The sequence below is a fragment of the Canis lupus genome, chromosome 29 (assembly GCF_003254725.2).
Source record: "Canis lupus dingo isolate Sandy chromosome 29, ASM325472v2, whole genome shotgun sequence".
Classification (NCBI taxonomy): Eukaryota; Metazoa; Chordata; class Mammalia; order Carnivora; family Canidae; genus Canis; species Canis lupus.
The window spans coordinates 27,858,345-27,875,144 of record NC_064271.1 but is presented as its reverse complement, the minus strand read 5'-3'; the positions used below and the strand labels follow the sequence as shown (position 1 = coordinate 27,875,144).

The following is a 16,800-nucleotide window of genomic DNA, read 5'->3' as shown; positions in this document are numbered from 1 at the left end:
GGTATTTTATGATGAGCAAAATTTCAAACTTTAAATTTTTTATAAAGTTAATCCATTTCCTTTTATGTTGAGTCCTTTCTTGGCACATTTTCTTTAAAAATCTGCCTACTGAAGTTTGCTAAATATTTTCCTATATTTTCTTCTGGAAACTCTCTATAGTTTGAGCTTTTAGTCCAAGACTCATCTTGAATTAATTTCAGTGTATAATGTGACATAGGGACCATACTTCAATTTTTTTTTTTTTACAAATTTATTCAGTTATCCCCAGCATAATTTGTTGAGAAGATATTCTCCCATTGAAAAAGTACATTTATAAAAATCTTTTGACCATGTAAGTGTGGGTCTGTTTCTGGACTCTATTCTGTTTCACTGATCTATGAAACTATCCTTGTCTGTGCCAATACCACACTGTGTTGATTACTGCCATATATTGTAATCTTATATTAAGTCTTGAAGTACAATTATGTGAGTCCTCCAACATTGTTCTTTGCTCTCAAGATTACTTTGGCTATTTTAGATCTTTGGCGTATCCATTTAAACTGTAGAACAATTTTACAATAACAACAATGTCAATTTTACAATAAAGCCTTTTCTTTTGGGTTTGTGACTAGGAATGCATGGAGTCTAAAGATCAGTTTGGGGAGAACTGACATTTTAAACCATATTGAGTCATTCAATTCAACAATAATATTTATCTTTCCATGTATTTAGTTCTTTAACTTCTCTCAGCAATGTTTTATAGTCTTCATTGTATAGGTCTTGTCCATAGTTGTTAAATTTATCCTTAAGTATTTAATATACTTTGATGCTATTATACAAGTTAATGCTACTATAAACAAAATTTTAAATATTTTCTTTTTTTTTTTGATTTTTATTTATTTATGATAGTCACAGAGAGAGAGAGGTGCAGAGACACAGGCAGAGGGGGAAGCAGGCTCCATGCACCGGGAGCCCGATGTGGGATTCGATCCTGGGTCTCCAGGATCGCGCCCTGGGCCAAAGGCAGGCGCCAAACCGCTGCGCCACCCAGGGATCCCAATATTTTCAATTTCCAATTGTCCACATAGTACATAGAAATAAATTGATTTTTGTATATTGACCACGTATTGTACAACCTTGCTAAATTTATTTATCCTAATACCTTTTCGTAAACTCCTTAGGATTTTTTATGTGCATGATTATGTTACATATGAATAAAGACAGATTTTTTCTTTCATTTCTATCTATATTATGTCTTTTATTTCTTTTTCTTGTATTATTTTACTGACTAGGATATCTTATGTAATATTGAATAAAAGTGGTAAAATTGAACATTCTTCTTCGCTTTGTTCTCCATCTTAAGGGGAAAGAATTCAGTGTTTCAATAATAAGTATAACAGCTATAGATGCCCTTTATCAGACTCAGGAAATTGCTTTATATTAGTTTGCTAAGAATTTTTAATGAATAAATGTTAGAGTTTGTAAAACACTTTCTACATCTATTGAGATATGCATATAGTTTTTCTCCTTTATTCTGCTAACATAGTAGATTATACTGATTTTTTAAATGCATTCTCCTGGAGCAAACCCAACTGGGTCATGATATCTTTTCAATATATTTTTTAGATGTGATTTGTTTATTTTTTCTTAAGAATAGTTGCATCTGCATTCATGGGGAATATTCACTTGTCATTTTCTTTTCTTGTGAAGTCTTTGGCTTTATAGATGAATACTGGCCTCAGAAACAGAGTTGGAAAGTGTTCCTTCAATTCTCTATGTTGAGTTTGTGGTTTGGGATGGTTTTTTTTACCAAATGTTTAATAAAATTAACCAGAAATTGGGCACCTAGGTGTCTCTGTCCGTTAAGCATCTACCTTCAGCTCAAGATCCCAAGGTCCTGGGATTGAGCCCCATGTTAGGCTCCCTGCTGAGAGAAGAATCTGCTTCTCCCTTTCCCTCTCTGCAGGCCCCCACCCCCACCCCACGCTCCAGCTTGTGCTCTCTCTCACTCTCAAATAAATAAAGAACATCTTTAAGAAAAAGAACTAACCAGATATCATTGGGACCTGGAGTAGTCTTTTGGGGGGAGAGTGTTCTTTTGATATTTTTTTTTCTTTACAAAAATTTCATTGAAATTCATGTGGGAAGGTTTTTAATAATATATTGAATATCTTAGATATAGAATTGTACTGCTTTTTAAAATTTCTCCTTGTATCAGTTTTTATAAATTGTGCTTTTAAATAAAATTTTCCCTTTTATATAAATTGTTAATTTTTTGGAACTGCAGTGATATTCCCTCTTTTACATCTGATATTAGCAATTTGTATTTTCTTTCTTTTTTCTTGGTCAAACTTCCTATTAATTTTTTCAAAGAATCAACTTTGGCTTTGGTAATATTCTCTATTTTTGGTTACCTTTTTTAAGATTTCTGCTTTAATATCAATAGATTATTTCCTTTTTTCTATCTTTAATTTCCTTTGGTTTCCCTTGTTTCTTTTTTTTTTTTAATTTTTATTTTTTTATTTATGATAGTCACAGAGAGAGAAAGAGAGAGAGGCAGAGACACAGGCAGAGAGAGAAGCAGGCTCCATGCACCGGGAGCCCGACGTGGGATTCGATCCCGGGTCTCCAGGATCGCGCCCTGGGCCAAAGGCAGGCGCCAAACCGCTGCGCCACCCAGGGATCCCTCCCTTGTTTCTTAATATAGAAACTTAGATCACTGATTTAAAACTTTAATTATCTTCTTTTTTTTTCTTTTAATTTTATTTATTTATTCATCAGAGACACAGAGAGAGGCAGAGACATAGGCAGAGGGAGAAGCAGGCTCCTCACAGGGAACCAGATGTGGGACCCTATCTCTGGACCAGAATCATGCTCTGAATCAAAGGCAGACGCTCAACTGCTGAGCCACCCAGGCGTCCCTAAAACTTTTATCTTCTAATGTAAGCATTTCAAGCTACAAATTTTGTTCTAAACGCTGTTTTAACTATATAACACATTTTGTTACTTTGTGTTTTAATCATTTAGTTTAGAATAACTTTCAACATTCTTTGTGATTTCTTTTTTGAGCCAGGTGTTATTTAGAAGTGTGCTGTTTAATTTCCACATATTTGGAACTCTCTTAGATTTCTTGTCATTACTGATTTCTAATTAGCTTTGGGGTGAGGAATGTATGTAAGATTTCAGTCTTTTGAAATTGAGACTTATTTTATGGCCTAATATATGGTCTGTTTTGGTGCATATTCCATGTATGTGTATTCCCCATACAGAACACACACATGTTCTGTGGTTGTTGGAGGTAGTGGTCTATAAATGTCAGTCAGGTTAAGGTGGTTGATAGTGTTCATAAGATTCTCCATATCCTTTCAAATATTTTTGTTTATTCTATCAATTACTAAGAGGGTGGTGGTAACATCTCCAACTGTCATTGTTTGTTTCTTCTTTTAATTTATATATACTGAAGGTTTATCATTAGTTGATCCATACTTACGATTGTTATGTCTTCTTGCTAAATTGATCCTTTTATCATTTTGAAACGTCCTTCCTAATTTCTAGTGTTACTCCTTATGGTCTACTCTGTTTGGCATAATATAACCATACCAATTCTTATGCTCACAATTTTTTTTCCTAGCCTTTGACTTTCAACATGTCTGTGCTTTTAGACTTAAAGTGCATCTTCTATGAACAGTAGATGGTTGAGTCTTGCTTTTTAACCCAGTCTATAAATATCTTCCTGTTAATTGGAAGGTTTAGTCTGCTTACAAAATTTAATTATTGATAAGGTTGAGTTTAGGTTTTCAATTTTGCTACTTGTCTCTATCTGTCCCATCTGTTCTTTATATCCCTGTTCCACCTTTCCTGTCTTCTTTTGTGTTCATCAAATCATTTTTCAATATTTCATTTTCATTTTTCTGTTGGCTTAGCTATCTGTGCATTTTCTTCAGTTGTTGGATTACAAGACACATTTTTACCTTATTAGAATCTACTTTGAATTAACATAGTACCACTTCATGTAAAATATAAGCTTCTTGAAACAGTACAGTACCATTTACATTTATCTTTGCACTAGTTTGAATCTATATACATTATAAATCCCACAGAATGGCATTATAATCTCTGCTTTAAACAATAATGTCTTTTAAGGAAATTAAGAGAAGAAAATATATATGATATTTTCATTTGCCCACATAGTTCACATTTTTAGTGCTCTCAATTTTTTACTGAGGTCTAGATTTTCTCCTGGTAACATTTTATTCAAGCTTGAAGAATTTCCCATAGCATTTCTTATAATGAAGTCTGAATTTGAGTGGTATTTATACATGGATGTGGGGGCTTCTTTCCTCTACAGCTTCCTCATCTTTGAGATAATCTCTACAATTTCCAAATACTCTAGCACCTTGGAATTCTGTCTGCTGACATCTCAAGCCAAGTAGACTTGGAAAATATCCTAATTAGAAATGCCATATAAACTTGAGTCTCACACAAGAGGTCCCATCTTTGAATGGTTTAATCCTTTTCAGGGTCTTCCAGCTTTTAGTTGCTCTCCAAAGTCTTCAGATAGTTGGTTTTAATATTCTGTGGAGAGTTTATAAATGTTATCTGTGGGAAGGCTAGTTTAATACAAGCTACTCTGCCACGAGAGGAACTTACTATTCACTTATTACTCTATAGTGGGGGGTCAGCAAACCTTTTTTCTTTTTTTGTAAAAGGCAGACTAATAAATATTTTAGGCTCTGTAACCCAAGAGGCAAAATTGAAGATATTATGTACGTATTTATAGAGACATAAATGTCCACAAAAATTTATTAATGAAATTTAAAATGTAGTAATAATTAAGTATAATTTTGTCTACTAATGAGAAGAATGGAATTGGGGGGTAATAACATGTTGCTTGATTGGGGCTCAATATTAACATTCTCTATAATTAAAACTGATTGCAGTTTTTCACCTGTTGATGCTACTCTGTAATGAGATTTTATGGATTTTATCTTTGAAATGTCTTTTAACAGAGATAGATACTGCCAAATACTGTTATTAATCCATTAGCATACAATTTTAACTGAACATATTCATTGCTTAGAAGGCATTTACAGAATTCTCTTAGATTCTTTTCTTAATATTTGCCTTTCGACATGCCGTTACATTGTAAATTAATCACTTCTAATTGAAAGTTAGGTAGAAGCTCCTCAACTGCACAGTTAAATTGATTTTGAAATATGGAAATTTCCTTTGGATCTTGCATTGAGATGCAAAGAACGCTGCTGGTTTTAGAACTTGGAAGATATACCTTATGCAAATTTCTGTAGAAATGGAGATCTTCCTTCTTGTTTCATTTTTTATAACATAGGAAGTATATAAAGCAACTTGACATTTTTCATGATTTAAACAACATTGTCTTCAAAGTAACTCTTCCACAGTATAAGTTTCACGTAAGAGAATGGTTTTAACTAGTAATTTTGGTTCAATTTATTAATAAACATTTCAGATTCAAAGCAAATCTATTACAAAGCCACTTGGTGTTCAATAATAGTAGTTGAGGGTGGTTCTCATTCAGAAAAGAAAATTAGTCTTGTCCCTAAGCTTTAAAAAAATCACAATAAAACTTTACTGTTAAGATGTTGAACTGCTGTGTAATTAAGTTAGGATGTTTAGCTTCTATTTCTGACAGAAATTCATGAAACTGACAACTGTTAAGTCCTTGAAAGCAAATGAAGTTCACTACTGACATTACTGTTTAAATGACACACAACAGATTCACAAACTTTCTTCAAAATAGCTGCCAATGAACAATACAATGAACAACCTTACCATTTTACAAACTTTGTCATTCTTTCCAACTAAGCCTTTTTATGCTGCACACATATTTTTATGACTGTCAGCTGTAACACATCATGGTAGATTCCACTTCAGGTTGTACTGAATTAGCATTTTCTCAACTACTATCATGCCTCTTCTTTTCTGTGTATACTTTTCATAGAGGCTAATTCTTCAGTCACTTCAAACTTGACCTAGCTCCTTGAATAACCAATCATTAGGAATATGAGTAACATCTGTCAACTCATCAAAAGTCAAGGGAAACAATTCAAAATCATTTGCCTTATCTTTAAATTGGTTATTGACCTTCCTCTCCATGTCTTCAATTCCATAAGCAACTGCTCTCACAGAAAGGCTAAGTCTTAAACATGGTTTGTTTGTGTTTTTTTGTATGTATATATTTCTTCAAATGCTGGAATCAAGCACAATTTAATTAACCTGTATTGGTAAATGGCTTTCTGCTTGAGTAACAAATCACTTGGGAAGTTATTTTGATTGCAGCCTCATTTTCATTTTTTGCAGATATTTTACTGTGATGAGATATTCTGTTTTAAATTAAAATTATCAATTTTTTTTCTGTTACTTTCCTATGAGTTGGAATGCTGAGAGGTTTAGCCTGGTGACATCAATGTATATTATATTCTTTTAGCACAACTATTGTGTGGTCCCGTAATAGATGCAGTGTTTTGCCACATAGTAACAAAATAATCCACATTCCACTTTTCTTTAAAACATAACATTTGAAACCTACTTTTCTCTTCTTTTTCTTCTTTTTGACATGATAGGTATGCACTGGTAATAAACCTAAATGTTTTGGTATAATGATGTGTGTGGCACTCAAAAAGCTACAGAGTCAAAATTGCATCCTTGTTATTTACTGTACACTAAGCAGCAGTGAGAAGCAGTGAGAATGCCATGTACATTCTCTGTTTGAAGCACTCAGCTCTGCAGGTGTGGTGCAAAGGCAACCATACACAATATACAAACAAATGAGTGTGTCTATGTTCCAAAAAGACTTTATTTTTGAATATGGAAATTTGAATCTCATATAGTTCTTATGTATCACAAACTATTCTTCTTTTAATTGTCTTTGAAACACTTCAAAGTGTTGTAAAACTCAGTTTTAGTTCACAGGCCATTTGGTATATTTGGTCTGTGGGTCATATTTTGCCAACCACTGTTCTATAGTAATCCTGAATCATTTAGTATTCCTTATCCTTTTCCGCATTATTCCCTACCTCCGTGCCTTTGCATATACTGTATCTTTCCCACTGGAATGCTCCTCATCTCTATATCTTACTTGTGTCATTTTCTAAGACACTGGTAAATTATAATCTGCTAGATTTTTTATATTGTTCAATAGCTATACTTTTTGTGATTTTGCTATTGCAGAGCTAAGTCCAGAAAGAATGTATAAAAGAGTAAAAATCTGTTATTTCACTCTTACCTAAATCACATACAAACAACCAGTTGTTTTGTTTTGCTTTTAAGTAATTAACTAGAAATTGTCCTGAGAGGGTGTGTGAGGTTTTCAGGATCAGAGGAAAAGTCCAGAAAAATATAGTTTACACCAAAAGATTGTGATGAGGGTTAAACAAGATAGAGAATGAACATTCTAATCATAAAGAAGGCTGGTAATAAAACTAGGTTTCTTCTCTCTTTTTTCCTCTGAAAATGTTTGATTTTTAGAGCAAACTGGTAAAAGCATGTGTGTACTACCACACATAAAATTTAGCTTCTGGGCAGGAAATCTACATAGATTTTCTTATACCAGTATCATCTTTATCTACTAGTTAGATCTCTTTGTGATTCCGCTTCTATTTCTGTGAATAATGTATAATTTTCAAAATTATTTTTTTTTAAGATTTTATTTATTCATGAGAGAAAGAGAGAGAAAGAGAGGCAGAGACACAGGCAGAGGGAGAAGCAGGCTCTATGCAGGGAGCCCAATGTGGGACTTGATCCTGGGTCTCCAGGATCACACCCCGGGCCAAAGGCGGCACCAAACCACTGGGCCATCGGGGCTGCCCTAATTTTCAAAATTATTTATTGGAATGTTTTAAACACATGTAGAAAGAAAAGAAGGAACATTTCCTTTAAGACCCTCTTTGTATTATAAACCAATTTTGTCACAGATTTATGGCAGGCTGTAAAATATTGAGGTTTGCAAAGAACGTTGTTCAAGTTTTTGTTGTATTGTAAGAAGCTGGCTCTTGGACTGTCAACAGATCTTACAGCTCTCATGCTGTAGGATGAAGAACCAGGAAATTAAAAGGACCATGATTATTATTATGCCATGGGGCACTAAAAGCAATCTCATAGTATCCATGAGAGGAAGGAGGATTTTTTTTGGCCAAAAACATAAAACAACAAAAAAAGCACCTCACATCCTCATAAAGAGAACAAGACTGAATTCTAGCTGGAGTAATAAAATTAAATTAGGTCAAGGGGCACTTTCCTCCTAAAGTCTTCCCTGATCTCACCTCACCCGTCTGCCTGCCAGAACATTACCACCTCTCTGTGCCTCCACCATTACCATATACGTGGCTTGGGCAGACTACATTCAAAACATGACTACTCTCCTCTGCATTTCCTTTTTTACATTCCTGCCTCCCATTACTGCAGCAAGCCACAACTGGGTTTGAATCACAACTTCACCACCTAACTCTAATAACTGGAGCCATGTCTTACTTCTAACTCTGTGTACCCAGCAACTAGTGTAGGTGTAATAAATATCTGTGGAAGAGAGAAATAAAGGACTGGATGGATGGGATGAAAAAATAGGGGAAGACAGCTAAATGGACTCTCTTATGCTGATGGGCAGACCGTGTGTCTTCCACAGCACTTCTTACTATCGCAGCTGCTACCACACACACCCAGGTTTTAAACAATGTGTATTGCCAAGTTCTCACTGGAGAAAGGAAAATGCAACGTTCAGTTATGACAACTGACAATCCATGTTAGATAAAGTGTATTGTGAGGTGCCTGGGTGGCTCAGTTGGTTAAGTGTCTGCCTTTGGCTCAGGTCATGATCCCCTCATTCAGCTCCCTGGTCAGCAGAGAGTCTGCTTCTCCCTCTGCCCCTCAACCCCTCCTCATGCTCTCTTTCTCTCTTGCTCAGATAAATAAATAAAATCTTTTAAGTGTATTGTGAGAGAAGGCACCAGTCTAGACAGAGGGAGTTGTGTGTGTGTCTGTGTATGTTTTCATGACAGGTTCTCCACTGATTTTATAAACAAAGGAAAAAAAGATCAAGAACAATAGGGAGGGATAGACTGGAATCATAGTAAAAGAAGGGCACTTACAACTATTGTTAAACATTGTGTTAAAAAAGGCAAATCTCCAGGTCACCTGGGTGGCTTATTTGGTTAAGTGTCCAACTCTTGATCTCAGCCCAGATCTTGATCTCAGAGTTGTGGGTTCAAGCCCTGTGTTGCGTCCCACACTGGGCATGGAGCCTACTTTTAAACAATAAATACATCAAACTTCCAGTAAGCCTCAATTTCCATAGATACAGTCACCCAAAATGGTATTTGGATGGCTAGGTGGCCATAGAAATTGTTTTCCCCTACTTAATCAGCTTGGAATTTCTTCTTCCTCCCCTTCCTGTTATCTGCAGCTACCTGCACATGGTCAAAATTATTTGCCTCACCTGAATGCCTAGACAGTCAGATCTATGATGGCAAGATCAAAGTATCAAAGGAAAAGGGAAGTTGGAAGAATGGCTTCTTGTGACACCCTCTTGCCCCTTTTGCTACCTCTCTGAATTCTGCTTTGGTGTCCTAGTCAGTCTCTAGCCTTTATAGCCATGCTTCTTAAAGTGTGATCCTCATTGGACCATCTACATCAGGATCACCAGGGGAAGCTTATAAAAAAGGTAGATCTTTGAGCTATGCTTGTGGAATCAGAATGTCCAAAGTTGGGGCCTTGGGAACTATGTAAGTTTTTTTAGCTGTTTGTATGGCTTCTTAATTATTTTATTTTTTGAGGAAATAGTATATTCATGTGATTCAAAACTCAAAAAATGTACAAAGATATATGGTAAAAATTCTTTGTATTAATCCTGTTTCCTGCCTTCCCAGTTTTCCAATTTCTCTATTACAGACAACTACAGATTTATGTATTTCATTTATTGACATCTCTTGGGAATCTTTTTATATTAGGACAAAGGAGTCTTTACATTCTTTTTTACAATGGCCTATTTTTCCATTGAATGGACATACCGTAACATATATGATTTTTACTGTATTTATTTGTACTAAAATTTATCATTTATCTTTTTTGTTTGTGTTATTTACATGCCATACAGACCTTAAAAATTATTTTATGAAGTCAAATAATCCATCTTTTCTCTTATGTTCTCTAGAGTTTGAGTTATATTTAGCAAGATGTTAGGCATTTTCCTTGGCACTTTCACATATTATGTTATTTTCAAAGTGTTTTGCTGTATAATTCCAGATGGAAAATTCAACAGGATAAAATAACTACCTCCCCATCAAGTGTTTTAAATGTTCATAGCATTGCTGTGTCAATTTAAAGCTCTATAGGAATAGAAGTTCACCTATGTTAGTAATTTTATGGTTCTCTCTCTGTTTTTTAACACTTAAATCTTTTCTTCTGTGTTTTAATAAGCCCTCTGGATGATTCTTACATACATCAAAGTTAGAAAACCACTTCTTCACCAGATCTCTTATCTATCTCCTCATCTCACCTCAGAAAGTTTCATTAAGCCTCAAAGATCCACTTTTATCACCACTGTGGTCTCTATATTTTCCTGTAAGAAGACTTAGTACGGTGTTAGGGAAAGCCCATTTCTTATGGTCTTACTGGCAGTGTCACTTAGACAGGGACATTGCTTGTCTCAGGAACTGAACTGAGATAACTGAATGTGTTCAAAACATCTTCACTACTCATGGTTTTGGTAGGTATTTTGACCTCTAAGAATTTCATTTCCTCATCTGTAAGACAGGAGACAACATTGCCTGTCTCAAGATTGCAGTGAAAGTTAAACAATACTATGATCTAAAGTGCACAGTAGAGGGCTTGATACACAGTGAGCCGTCAGCAAATGGCAGTTGGTATGAACAAGGTAGGCCAGAAGTTGTGAGGCTGTCTTGTGTCCCACACTGTACCAAGGGAGGAGATAAACACAGTTGGAAATAACAGGTGGTAACAGTGGAAAGGAAACAGGCTGGCCAATCCCTAGGGCTCAGAGAAGAAAGGAAAGAGGGCTTTTGAGAGCTGGCTAAAGACCCGGAATGTCCTCAGAGTTTTATGTTGGCAAGAGGCCTCAGCCTCCCACAGCTGCTCACCTACCAACTCTTTGGAATTTTAGATTTCAGGCACGAGATGATTTATATGGTTGCTTGAGAGCAGTGAATAAATGAAGGGAAAAAGTGTCCATAAAAAGACCAATTTAGTAAAACTTCTGGTTTTTCTTTCTTTGTTGGTGGTACCCTGCCAAGACCTCCATCCAAACTTGGCTCACGGCTCCTCTGCTCTGCGACCCACAGCTCACTAGGGAGGTCACAAGCTGGTTATTATCCCATAGCCACACTGCTTATCAAGCTTTGCCCTTGTCTTCTTCAGTGTGAATGCTTGGGCTCTTCACTATGCAATGAAAATAAACAGCTATGTAAATGGTCTCCTGGCTACTTGATCCAAACCAATAAGGAAAACCTGCTTTACAAGCTTCCACTGAAACTTCTAGTAGAATAAGCAACTGATAATTCTACACCAAATGTCTGGCTTTTAGCCAGGACTAACAACTGTTCCCTTTTTGCAAGCCACATTCTGGTGACCATGGAGAGTCAAAATAGACATTTTGATTCTAGAACATTTTTTAAAGAAGGTGAAATCACAGTGCCATTATGCAAGCTAACTATAGGTTTAGGATGAAGAAAAAGTTAGCTTAAAAACTTTAAATTGGTTGACTGCAAATCATTCACCAAAATATTACTGTTTTTCAAATTGTTGGTACTCATTGCTATTAGAATAGGGTTGCCACATTTAGTAAATAAAAATAAAGGGTGTCCAGTTAAAGTTGAATTTCAGATAAACAACGAATAGTTTTTAGCATAAGTATGTCCTATGTAATATTAAATATTTATGATATTTAGAACATGAGACATACTTATGCTAAAAAACTATTTGTTGTTTATCTGAAATTCAAATTTCACTAGTTTTGTATTTTATCTGGCAACTTCAATTTCGATGTATTTTCTTTATGATGCCAAGAAATATGAGAAGGGCACGGTAACATTTTAAAATTCTGATGAGATAGTTGAACTCCTTTGCTAGGTCAAAGAATGATAATGACCTTTTCTTTTTTGCCATTTGTCTTTTATTAAAATTAATTTTATATTTTCCACCAAGCTCTGGAGTTAGAGTTTTTATTATCCTTTTAAAATATGTGTGAGGGAAAGAATTAATATGTATTGAGTTCTTGATAGATGCCAAGCATTTTTCTAGGCACTTCAGATATTATATTACTTTAAATAATTTTCCTGTATAATTTTAGTTTGAGAGTACTCCCCAGAATAAAATTATTGTCATCTGGATGGATCTTTATAATATATAGAGTGGCTAAGTCCATTTGAGTCAATAAAAATTTATTGAACCCAAGATGAGTTGTATACTGTACTATACAATAGCCCTAAGAAGGATATTTATTTATTCATTTATCTTTAGGAAAAAAATAGTCTTCATCTTAAACACTAATGCCCTTTTTAGCAGCAGAACATATTAATTCTAACTTGAGAGGAAAACATAAATGAACTATTAACAAATTTGCTAATTATTCTTGCTTGTAGATATAATTATTTATTCAACTAACATTCATTGAGTGGATATAAGTGCCAGGCCAAGAAGCTGAGGCTATAGTCTCTGAACACATATCACTTACAGTCTGGTCGGGGAGACAGACAGTATGACCTTGGTTGCAGGGAGCCTCCTAGAGTGTGAACAGTACGCATTCCAAAAAATTCCCCACAGGCAGACAGTCAACTGTGTGAGAGCACCTCAAAGACTCTGTACACTCAGCACGTGAATTCAGATGACCCACTTGGCACTGTCTGGAAATCCTACAGTTACAATAGGAAGCACGTTAATAGACTTCTCTAAGAGTTAGTGTAAATATAATTTACAGGAATTGCCTTAGTGACTGACGTCAGACTACGTAACACGGGTACACATTGTATTCATTGGACTGGCAATGTCCCATTGGTAGATGAGATCTACTTGAGTGTGATTTCAGTCCTGTTTTTCAAATAGTCTGGCACAGGCAGACAGAATATCCCATGGTAATAGGTAGAATGTGATAGGTTTTCTGTTTTTTGTTTTGTTTTGTTTTGTTTATGAAGGAATCTCATGGGCGTTCTTGTGATAACTGTGCTAGTTTGCTATGACATGCTTGATAACAAACAGTACACATTTTCTAAAGATGCAAATTTCATATATTCATTTGTGTGACTACTCACATATATACTACCTACAAATAATCACAAATCTTTTCAAAGATTAAAGAACTAGGAGCTACCTCACAACTGTAAGTGCTTGATAAGATGCAGGGTATCTTAAACTCAGAGTTGAACTGATAACAGTAGCTGGGTGTTCATGTTCTTAAGGTCTTATGTCCTATGAGTATTTGAGATACTAAGTTAGACAGGTTGATGCCAGGCATGCAAAGAAACTTGTCCACAGCAACTTCTTGCAAGATACATCTATGAAGGCAAGGGAAACAAAAGCAAAAATGAATTATTGGGACCTAATCAAGAGAAAAAGCTTCTGCACAGCAAAAGAAACAGTCAACAAAACTAAAAGACAGCCTACAGAATGGGAGAAGGTATTTGCAAATGACCTATCAGATAAAGGGCTAGTATTCAAGATCTATAAAGAACTTATTAAACTCAACACCCAAGAAACAAACAATCCAATCATGAAATGGGCAAAAGACATGAACGGAAATTTCACAGAGGAAGACATAGACATGGCCAAAAAGCAAATGAGAAAATGCTCTGCATCACTGGCCATCAGGAAAATACAAATCAAAACCACAATGAGATACCACCTCAAGTGAGAATGGGGAAAATTAACAAGACAGGAAACAACCAATGTTGGAGAGGATGTGGAGAAAGGGAAACCCTCTTGCCCTGTTGGTGGGAATGTGAACTGGTGCAGCCACTCTGGAAAACCGTGTGGAGGTTTCTCAAAGCGTTAAAAATAGAACTGCCCTACGACCCAGCAATTGCACTGCTGGGGATATGCCCCAAAGATACAGATGCAGTGAAACGGCAGGACACCTGCACCCCAGTGTTTATAGCAGCAATGTCCACATTAGCCCAACTGTGGAAGGAGCCTTGGTGTCCATCGAAAGATGAATGGATAAAGAAGGTGTGGTCTATATATACAATGGAATATTCCTCAGCCTTTAGAAATGATGAATACCCACCATTTTCTTCAACATGGGTAGAACTGGAAGGTATTATGCTGAGTGAAGTAAGTCAATCGGAGAAGCACAAACATTATATGGTCTCATTCATTTGGGGAATATAAAAAGGGAAAGGGAATAAAAGGGAAAGGAGAGAAAGGGAGTGTAAAATATCAGTGAGGGAGACAAAACATGAGAGACTCCTAACTCTGGGAAATGAACTAGGGTTGGTGGAAGGAGAGGTGGGTGAGTGGTTCGGGTGATGGGGTGACGGGCACTGAAGGGGGCACTTGATGGGATGAGCGCTGGGTACTATGCTATATGTTGGGTAAATTGAACTCCAATTTAAAAAAAATAAAGAAAATAAAGCATTGAGACAACCCTTCAGTTTCTTTTAAACTTAAAAAAGAAATTAACTTCAGATGATGGAGTTAAATGTTTGGAGACATCAGTTTTTTAGATTCTGTAACTACTTAAGTCTTCCTTTTGGCACACTCTTTAAAGACACAATATAAGAGTATTTGAATATATCATTGAGGTTATTCAAATTTTAATCAGTCTGAGTGTTCATGTGGTCCAGTGAGTTCATTCATGATATTCAGTGCCAGTGCCTTCAGTTCTCTTTCATTTCAGTTGAGGTGTGGGTGACCTGGAACAAATTCCAGGGTTTGGGTTACCCAGGACTACCTCCAATGTGTTTAGAGAGAGGAAGCCTGGTTAAGTGACAGTCTTAAGGGCAAGAAGTCATCAAAGGGCAGCATGCAGAACAAGATGTTAGTGTGTGGGAGAAGAATTCCTACTAGTTCTGCTTTGATGATAAGCAAGTGTGAGATGAGTTATAAACACGGGGCCATTCCCTTTTATCCATTGGGTGCCCTTCCATCTTTCCTGAATACATGCAGTGAATTTTGTCCTGATTTGCCATAACTCAGTGTCTAGTTAGAATAAACCTTACTATTTATTTCCTCATTCTGATTGTATTTGCAGCTCTAATTCTAATACCGGTCAACTTTTTGGAAATCATCAACTTAGGACTAATTAAAAGCAAAATAATTACCAGACATCCTGCCACAGTGGAATTTGCTTTTTTCAGTAATCTATACAGTCTCAATTTAATTTTTTACAAAATAATTAATCTAGTTGACTAATCTTTTCTGTCCCTGTTTAATTTAACTCAACAAATGTTTATCAAAGGCCTGCTTTGCGATCTGACAGCAATGTTCAAATAGGTAAGGATTAGAGTCTTAGAATTTTGTAGCTTGAAGCCAGGAATAACTTTATAAATCACCTGGCCCATGTTCCTCAGTTTACTTACATAGAAAGTAAGTTTTAGGATCAGGCCACCTACTTTAAATTACAAGTTACCATTTATTCTCTTTCAAAGTGCTATGTGTACTTTAAATGAAAGTTTGAGTTCATTCCAATCCATCTTTCCAAGGGAATGAGAAAGGGGATTTAGGACTAGAAATCACAGTATTGTCCTTTTTCTTCCTTGCTGGGAAAGAAAGGCACAACTCCCACCTCCTCAGAGGACATGGAAAGGCAGTAAACCAGCTTCTCTCCTATATTTGCAGATGAGCTCATGCGTCTCTTGGCTGCCTCTGCTCTTCTACCAAACCTTGTCTTTACCAATGCCTTATGTGGCTCACCTGCCAGGATTGTAGATGCTTTCATTACTGAAAAACAGATGGAATCCAAGGGCTTTAAAGGAACAGATAAGAGCAGCATTCCCAATTGCACATTTTTCTAAGACATTCAGTTCCAGGTATATATTCCAAAGCAAAGTTGTTTTTTTTTTTCCATGATCGTTCATGATCTCATCATTGGCTGCAATAGGAACAAAGGAATATTTTACCATTCAATCTTGAGAAATACATACATATAAATTATCCTTTTAAATCATATAGGTAGGGATCCCTGGGTGGTGCAGCGGTTTGGTGCCTGCCTTTGACCCAGGGCGCGATCCTGGAGATCTGGGATCGAATCCCACGTCGGGCTCCCAGTGCATGGAGCCTGCTTCTCCCTCTGCCTGTGTCTCTGCCTCTCTCTCTCTCTCTCATTGTGTGCCTATCATAAATAAATAAAAAAATTAAAAAAAAATAAATAAATCATATAGGTAAACAAAATTTGAAAGGGTAGAGATCCTTATGTTGTGAGTGGTTATCTGTGAATGTTAAGTTTATGGGTGACTTTTCTTTGAGATCTTGCTTATTTCTGTGATTATTTTCAATGAATAAATAACCAGGAGAAAAATTTTAACATCATACTTCTTATGATTATGAAATTATGTTCATAATTTCTTAAAATTATGATGCTCTTGTCAAGAGCATACAGATGTGGTTGTAAGGGTAACTATATTCTCACCTGAAACTAATATACACTGTATGATAAACTAATTGGAATTTAAATTAAAATTTGGAATAAATAAGCTCTCAAATGAATAATTTCAACACATCAACTTATATGTAAATCTGAATTTAACTTTAAATATAAATTTAAGAAATGGCATTATAATAAAAAAATTAGAACAATTATATTCTTTGTGCAGTGTTTATACTATTGCAGAGACAAAACAAGCA

At 35.6% G+C, this 16,800-nt stretch overlaps 1 long non-coding RNA gene across 2 annotated transcripts in view; it reads left to right on the top strand.

Annotated features, from left to right (window-relative positions):
- The window catches only part of LOC112650677 (uncharacterized), a 41,212-nt gene that overhangs the window by 10,647 nt on the left and 13,765 nt on the right, over positions 1-16,800 (top strand). The window contains exon 2 of one of the 2 annotated variants that reach the window (XR_007407087.1): positions 2,761-2,921. The exons of the other annotated variant lie outside the window; for it this stretch is intronic. This is a non-coding gene — a long non-coding RNA (uncharacterized LOC112650677). The remainder of the gene's footprint in view (positions 1-2,760; positions 2,922-16,800) is intronic. 2 annotated transcript variants of the gene reach the window in all.